This window comes from Camelus ferus, chromosome 2, assembly GCF_009834535.1.
Source record: "Camelus ferus isolate YT-003-E chromosome 2, BCGSAC_Cfer_1.0, whole genome shotgun sequence".
NCBI lineage: Eukaryota > Metazoa > Chordata > Mammalia > Artiodactyla > Camelidae > Camelus > Camelus ferus.
The window spans coordinates 92,148,514-92,157,402 of NC_045697.1; the positions used below are offsets into that span (position 1 = coordinate 92,148,514).

The following is an 8,889-nucleotide window of genomic DNA, read 5'->3' on the forward strand; positions in this document are numbered from 1 at the left end:
GTTTAATTAACACCTTCTGCCTTAACAAGGTGTGTTAACATATGGAAGCATCTGTTAAGCCTGGCCTCCTGATGTGAAATGCAAGATTTCTGAAATTTAAACATTTGCACGTATGTATGAACACACATTCAATGGCTGTAATTGGCATAGCTCTCATTTAAACAAATAGTTTTATGGGTAAAAGTTTAAAAAAAAAATCACAATTGATTACCTCCACACCCCAAAAAAAATGTTAAAAAAAAAAGAATCACACTTCATGATGAGGTAAGTTCTTATTTTAAAGCTGTGTTGCTCCAGTATATGACAACTAACCGTCTGGTCACTACAATAATGCAGTTTGTTAGACAGTTGGAGCAATCAGAGGAATTAGCATTAATCTGAAAAAGCTTTATAAAAGAAAACACTTTGTAAAAGTAGGTAAGAAAACTTGGTGGAAAAGCGGAAGGGCAATCCACTGTACAGAAGCAGAGAAGTTAGAATTTTTAAAATTTGTCTCAGGATTTTTGATGCCCCTTCTTAAGAACATGTGGGGGGAAAAATCAATTATAATACAGAAAATAAACAACTGCAAGGGTATATTTGAGGGAGGTTAGTGTAAAGTCAACTTAGTGTCTGTGATTAGGAGTTTCAGTTTCATTTGACAGGTAAGTAGGAGTCAGTGTAGGAGTCAAAGGGGGTGAACTGACTGCAGTATATAAATCAGTAGTGGAAGAAGTAGCCTATCACCTGACAGCTTTAGCTACCGTTCAGTCATAGAGTGTTTAGGAGTGAAGCCAAACATTATGATGGCAAGAATCAAAAAGAAATTTATAGACATAAGAAATATCTGAGGAAGAAAAGATTAAAATAAATGAGTGACTGTCTTGATCCTTAAAACTGTGAACAACTGAACAGTATTAACAATGGAAGAGATTTTAGGTAAGGAAAGAGGTTTTGCAGTTGTAAGTAAGGAAATAGTTTCTGTATAGGAATATTGGCTATTAGATATCAGTGTGCAAGTAGAAATATTTTTGAAGGGCCAAAATTTTTTTTAAGAATAAGGTTAAGTCTCTATCAGTAGAAATATTCAGAAATCTGTGTTATTGGCTGACCAGCAGATGGACCAGATGCTGCAAATGTAGTTTTCTATCTGTGTGACTTTTTCAGTTTTATTATTAACATTGTCTCCTTTCAAGAGTTCCTGGTGTGTGTGTGTGTGTCTGTGTGTGTGTGTGTGTTTCTGTGTGTGTCTGTGTGTGTGTATGTGCGTGCCCACATATGCTATTTCTGTCGTCTTGCTGCTTTTTGTCTGCTTCGTGGTGCTGAGCCTCAGCATTGGAAAACAGGCAACAGCAGGTTGAGTGTTAAATGAAAAGTATAAAAATGGAAGTAGCAGACTAAAGTTGATGTGGTGAGATTCATAAGACTAGGGGATTAAGGGAAAAGAGAAACTGCTCCTTTCCAGTATTTGCTTAAAAAGATGTAATGGAGTAAGATATAACCATTTGCCATACAATTAAGATAAAAAAAATAATCACCAATCTTAGAAAACTTGTTAGGCTCCACTAACCATGCCATGATACCCTGTCCCACTTAAAAGTCCTCGTGGGATAATGAGAGCTAAGCCTAAAAAAGGAGCAGGCTCAGACTTTGGGGATGGAAACATTCTCAGACAAATCATGACACTCTCAAGGAGCACACAGAAGCAGAAAGAGAAAATGAAAAAAAAAAAAAAAAACTACTTCAAGATTTTAGATGCTTGTGAAAATACATATCCGAAATGTCTGTAGGTGAAAATATTATTTAAAAGGAAATGCCAATTCTTGCTACTCAAGTTTTAGCATTAAAATAATTCATTTTATATGTCAGACTAAAGAAACACATAAGAAGCAGCAGAATTTTTAGAAGTAAAAAGAGTAAGATAAAGTTCAGTACCTAAAAATCTTTAGATTCTATGGTTTGTAAAAATACATTGTGAATTCAGTTGAGCCATTTTAACCCTAATTAGAACAGAATAGAAACATCAACTCTAGATAAAGAAATTGTGCCCTTTCACTGAAAACCTCAAAAAAGAAATAATTATCCAAGTTCATTATTTTTCTTTGTTTTAGTATTATTTTCTTTATCATAATCCTATATCAAACAAAATAATTCATGACAATTTGAAAACGTATTTTCTTCTGTTTTTCATTCTGGACATTTGCAATAATTATTCCTCCTTTAGAATGTCTCCTGTTCTCTTATTCAGAACCTCTTTTCAGCTTCCTGTTTGATTTTTTTAGACATCAACTTTTGTTTCCTTTAACACATTTTTATTTTCACTTTGATATTTTTATCTGATTAATAATAATCTTGTGAAATGATTTTCCAAGTGAAAGCTGGACAGTCTCTGGTTGAGTCAGCTCAGATGACTAATGGGAATTAAGAGTTTTGCGTGTGTGTGTGTGTGTGTGTGTGTGTGTGTGTGTGTGTGTGTGTGTTTAATATCTATCCATCCATTATTTCCCAGGCCTTTTCTCTTTCTTGGAAATGTCCCCAAGGTCATGTCTAATTTCAGAGCCCCTCAGCCATGCCCCAACTTCCCTGACCCCCTTTTATTTTTAGAGAAACCCTCCTTTTTCTTTCCTAGTTTCCTTTAGAGGAACCCTCAGTTTCATTTCTTCTCAAACTCAATTGTTGTCTAGTTCTTTCATGATAGTCCTGAAGTTTTGTCAAAACTAGATCTGAATCATTAGCAATTGAAAAAGACTTTGACTTTCTTTGAGAGATTTGGAATTAAACTTCAGGAAGAAAGGAAATCATTCTCATCTCACTCTCCCGTTATGACAAATAAAGGAAATAAAACAGCAATGTTTCAGTATTCGAACAGTCCAAACATTTTAATCCTGTACACAGTCATAAAAAATAAATGTTGATGAAGTGATTAAGTGACGTAGTTGAAGGCTTATCCCTTGTCACTTTCCACCACAAAGGGTGGGAAACCTTCCTTGCAGCTTGACATGGGCCTGTGACACAGCTCTGTTCCCAAGGGGAGGGAGGTCATCTGGTGGTGATGGTGGTGGATAAAGGTTTTTTTGGTAAAATGATCAAATGAGGGTGAATAGGATGTGATACCTGGAGATGCAGCATTCTCTCTATGACCACAAGACAAGGCAACAGGATGTGCCCTGAGGATAGTGAAGCAGAAAAATGAAGGTCCTGGGTCATGGATGGATTCTGGGAACAACTGAACCACTACCATCAACTGTCTACATTCTAGCATTTCTTACTGCATAAGAGAAATTTCTTTGATTAATTACTGGTCTGGTTTTCTGTCATTTGCAATCAAAACTAGTACTAACACACTGTTCAAAGCTTCATCCTCATGAATACATGCCCTGGAGCCGACACTGTAACAAAGCCAAGTGTATTTCTCATAGATGAGGACTCTTGTCCATTGTGGCCCTGACCATCAGCATCCCCTGGGGAGAAAAGCTTGTTTAACTTTAGCTGTGTCTGTTTGAGCCACAAATCTAAGAGTTGGGAGGAGGGAAAGGTATTGAACATTAGCTGGATGCTGTCTTTTCCTCCACCCCACTTGAATGAAACCTATTTTCTTCCTATGGCTAAAATCAGTCTTGCAAATTGGCTTCTTCTGTCTCAATTACCAGTTCAGGACACATGTTCAGGCACACTTGGATCCTTACTTTGTCCAAGTTGGGATGTCCAGTATTTTTATAACACTTACGCAACTTACTGAATTACAAGTATCCGGAGTGGCAATATGTTATTCAACAACTCTCAAGTAGTGATGTAGACAAGCCCACCCCATTTATTAGCACAAATTGATAAGAACTAGTCATAGATCGTATCTATGACTAGTTCTCTGTCTAGATTTTGGATAAATAAGTTCCCTTCTTAGGAATTGTTGTTTCCTCTAGATATCAATCTTAGGTCTTTAACTTAACTTCATAGGACTTGTGATTTCTTTTCTGTCCACCATTAACTGTTTCACACTCTTAGATGTTCAGATTGTTGGAAGAAACTTTTCTTACAGATTATCACAGCTCTCTTGTTTTAATTTATTTCTTTTTCTACTTTAATCAGTTTTGTATAGTCTTCCAAAGTTTTTCTTCTCAAAGTTTGTTGACCACTTTGAAGTTATCTTCACCTTGAAGATATTCCTTCATAATATTGTAAGATTATCTATTAAGTAAAATATGCCAGACAATATATGTTACAAATATTATAATCTGAGTTTAGGTTATTTATTTACATGTCATACAGCTAAAAGTATTAACAATATACAATGTTTCATATATTTTTAGAATATTTAAACATCTAGTTTCTACAAATATGGTTTTTATGTCCTTACTGTATTTCGTATTGGCTTGATGAGGAAAACTTGTGTATCATGAGGGCAAAATTAAATTCCTGACTTTATAGTTATATACAAAGGTGAAAGCTTGAGCTTCCTATATATAATGTTTAAATCATTCAATAATTGCAAAACTATTTTTAATTATACATTTTTTTAAAAAACCTAGTATTTCCTATAGCCATAGAGTACATTGTGACAAATGCAATCACTGGAAGGCTTGTTCTGCTGTCTAGGGCAGTAGAAGGAACATGGGCTTTAGAATTTAGCAAGGGCGGGCTTAGCATCGCCTTTCCACGCTCTGTCTCTGTCACCTGAGGGCATCACTTTACTTCTTTACACCTCAGTGGCCTTAATTGTGAGTGGTAATAATAGTGGCTATTTAGTATTGTGATATTTTTCTTCATCTCTTTTAAAATTAAACATATAAACCAACAAGCCTTTTTTCTGACAATACCTTTGTTCTCTGACAACTAAAGATTTAATTTCCTCATGGAATGAACCTTTTTCAATTAACTAGGTTTATTCTCCAAATCAAACTTCCTCCATTTCAGAATAGCTTAAAATTTTTGGACTAATGCTACTGTTCTGTGTTTACATTTATGGCAAGTTTTTTTCTCTCTCTGTCACCCATGGCTTCCGTTATTTGAGATATAGCAAATGCATTGACCATTCCTTTGATGAACTTGTTAGCTTGTTGACTCTCTGCCTAAGATAGAATGTTTGCTATTTCCTGTCATTTTCATGTAGGTTATTCCTGCTTGAGCTGTGTTTTTCACAGATTTAAAAGTGAAAAAACTAGCCACATTTCTCTTTTTAAATGTCCTTCTCATTCAGATGATCCTTCTCATTGGCATTCGGTGGCGTCTCTAGCACTTACCATCACCTGTTACTTCAGCTTTATTAGTAAAAATGGTGAAGTGTCTTTCGGTTTCCCTGGTGTCATAACGCAAGGGGACTCATATGGAAGGTATGGTGAGCCCAGTGGTGGTGAGATCCACTGGGCAGAGAAAGGAGACCAGGCTCAGGAGAGGTGGCGCAGCAGCAGCTCTGGGCCTGCCTCCCAGGCCCTCGCTCAGCTCTGATTTCAGCTGTGACTGTGGCGGATGGCTTTCTGCAAACTCAGACTCATCTGACACCAACTCACCTGAAGTTGACCATGTGTCTTTCCATTCTCTGATCTGGAGAATTCTCTGGCACTACAGGAACCTGCTTAATCTACTCTGCCATCTTTTAAGTGAACAATTCTGAATGACATCATTTTTTATACTTCTCAGAAGGTTTCAGAAGGTCAAGCCAATCTGTCTCTTAGTAGTAACCTCAAAGTGCTTCCTTATCCAGGTTTTTCTTTCTTCCATGACCAGTCTGTCTCCTCCTTTTCTCCTGCTTCATGAAGTCAGCCATCGAATACACCGCCTCCACCCAAACCCTTATCTCTGACTCTGCTTCTGGGGAAACTGTACCTAGAACAGGTGTATTCTGTGAAAGGTTGCCCCTTATTCATATAGTTCCCAGGGGCGATGCCCAGAAAAGCACCTAAACCCAGGAATGGTGCAAACAATGTCAGGTATAAGAAGGAAATCTAATTTTGTAGTTAGGTTCAGACAGGAAGGAAAGAAGGGTGACACCATTTTTGTTCTGGGAAGTTGGCCCATTCATAGTGGGGTCTCAGCAGACAACTGAGAAAACGAGAGCCTTTATAACAGCAAGGTGTGGTACAGCCAGACAGGCCAATCCCAGCACAGAGCTCCTGGTTCACCCATCCGAGGAATGAATCTGCTGATAGAGGACCTAAGTTGGAAACTCATATGTGACACTGTTTCAACATGTCAAGGTCAAGTGAGGAATGCTGCAATTCAGAAGCTACATAGGAGTCCCTAAACTCATTTATAGAACCTGAAATACTAGGTATTTGCAATAAGATGACTCCAAACATTTTAAGCTAGTTTTCTGGGTTGCTTTTTGTTCTTATTTTCCAAGTGAATGGCATTTGTCACTTCATCTTCCTATTTGAGAAAAGTAAGAGCTAACACAAATAGATCAGTATTTTTCTATTTTTTATGTTAATATTGTGGAGGCACTTGGAGTTTAGAGAGATGGAAGAAGGAAGGAGTATAACTCTCTATCTCCCTTTGTCCTTGGAACCTCAGAGTCACTTCCATGGAATCCTTTGTGTTCCGGGAAACAAGGACCCTTGTCTTATGTGGCTTTAATTCTCCATAGTGTCTACTTGATGAAAAGTTTTGAAACTTAACTTCTACAATGCACAATTAAATGGATAATTCTTAGAGGTGAAATGGATAATTTATAAAGGATGCTTATATTTCCCAGATTTCTGAAGCAGTCTGAGCAGAGCAAAGTGGAGAACAGGTGGTAACTTTAAGGCCTCAATACAACATCCAACCAGTAACTAGATAAACAATTACCATGGAGATGGCTTAACTTTCTGTTGCTGTCCTTCTGGAAAAAAAGAGTTTGTCATGTGGCATAGCTTTGGCTACTATGTTAGGCCCCATGGGAAAATTTTCCCAGTTGCTGACGGGTCTTGCAAGTCATAAGATCTGTGTTCAAATCTCAGCTTTATCACATGGTGACCATATAACTTTGGACAAGTCACCTCATTTCAGTGTTTCCCTTTCTGCTAAATGAGTGGTTATCTTGAAATAGATAACCAATATCCAAGGCCCCTTCAAACTCCAGCAATTTTATTCTAGTTCACAGGCAGCCCAAATGTTCATAAAATATTCTGGAATTGACAGTACATGAGATTCTCAAGTGAACAAAATGAGTCATTTTTGGATATTTATATTAAACATTTAACGATCATTTTATTCCTCTCAAAATGCATATTTATTTTTGGTTTAGGCATTGAGGTGTAGATTTAAGTTTTGTTGGCATGAACGCTCTGGCCATTTTTATAAAAGAATGATACACTTGGGAGATTAAAAATTCTAAAATGCAAAAAAGCCTAGGAAACGTAAACTATATTTTAGTGAACCAACTGATTTTGCAATTGTCAAATGCATTTATATTCACGTTCACAATAGGTTTCATTAGAGATTCTTAGCATATTTTTACTACATGATTAAAACCTTTATAATGTTTGAAGACATCTCTCCTAAAAGAACAAATGCAATAGAAACAGATGAACTCAAATAAGATAATATATGTGAAAAAAATTTTTAATTATAAAGTGTTATAAACATGTAAAGGAGTATTATAATTAGGTGTAATATAGTTACTGAAGTTGTATAAATTATTTATAGATAATTTTTAAAAGTCAAAATGACACATTAGATGTCATACTCTTATTTTTATTTTTGTTATATATTTTGGGAATCTCAAGTAGAATTCCATGCTCACAGCTGCTGATTGTACTCACATGTTGATCTGGGCTAAGGAATACCAAAACTGATCAGTTTTTGTGGTGTAAGAGTTTGTGGGTTTTCTAGGCTACTTCTTGGTGAAGTGTTAACCCTCTATGCAGGATAATGAAATCTCTGGGCTAGCAAAAGTATAATGGATAGAAGTGGAAATTGAACTTGCACTCTAGTAATAATGAAATGGGAATTTGGAGAATTACACTAGGGAACAAAGGGGATCTAGCACTGTCGCGTTGTAGTCATTTAGTTGGATCACACTTACCAATGGCAGAGACTGAGGCTTCTGAAGAAAAGGCTCTCTCAGCAACATCAGGATGGAGGGTGGGGGTTAGTCAAGGGGGAACCTGCAATCCATAGATTTATCAGCTTGCCCACCAGGCTGTAGATTGCCCCTAGCAACATCCTGTTCTCTCTAGGCTAATGTGTAAAGGAGCTCATAAGTTCTCAGTCCCCACCAGGTACCTCTTTTGTGGAGACCCAGTCTTGAGAATGCCACAAAGAAAAGTCAACATCCTGGTGTCGAGTAGGTTTTAGATCCTTTGTTTGGGATGAGGAAAAGCGTAACAAGAGTGTAGCTAATTCTTCCTCATGATAAGTATGTAAATTAAGTTCAGTGCTCAGTGAATCAGTGACTCTACCAGTCTAATAAATGTTGGGTGCTTAAAAAATGCATAAATTATAGAGGAAAAATAAAACAAGTAAAGTATAAAGTGAAATTAGAAGGATGTTTTCTAGATGAGCTATTTGATTCCAAAAGTTGTTATTTTGGATTCCTCTTCTAGTTACTTGTATAGAAAAATATTTTACTTCATTTTTCAATGAGTCAAACTACTTGTTCTCACTCTTTCTGGCCCAGGCTTGGTTGAAGCTTTTTGGAGATGTGAGAGACAGCAGCCTTTATACTGCCTACATGGCTGATGCGTTAGGATCTAGGAGGTGGCGAAAGGTAAGGTGTACTTGGTAAATTGCATTATTTTTCTTGCAATTCTGGCAGTGTAGTTATGTGCTCTGGGTCAGCCTGTTTTCTATGCACAGACGGAGGAATTAGATTCATTCTGGCAGTAAGAAAAATCAGCACTAGAAAATAGATTCCCCAGAGTCACACTCAATTGCTTGGCTCACTGAGCTATGTTGCTTCTGAGGTGGTTCTGAATCTGTCCTCAAGTCTTA

The 8,889-nt window shown here is 36.9% G+C and overlaps 1 protein-coding gene across 1 annotated transcript in view; it reads left to right on the top strand.

Annotated features, from left to right (window-relative positions):
- LOC102513647 (UPF0462 protein C4orf33 homolog) overlaps positions 1 to 8,665 on the top strand; it is a 577,478-nt gene extending 568,813 nt beyond the window's left edge. The window contains exon 8 of the transcript XR_004313736.1: positions 8,576 to 8,665. The gene's annotated coding sequence lies outside the window, so the exon portion shown is untranslated. The remainder of the gene's footprint in view (positions 1 to 8,575) is intronic.
- The last annotated feature ends 224 nt before the right edge of the window (positions 8,666 to 8,889 follow it).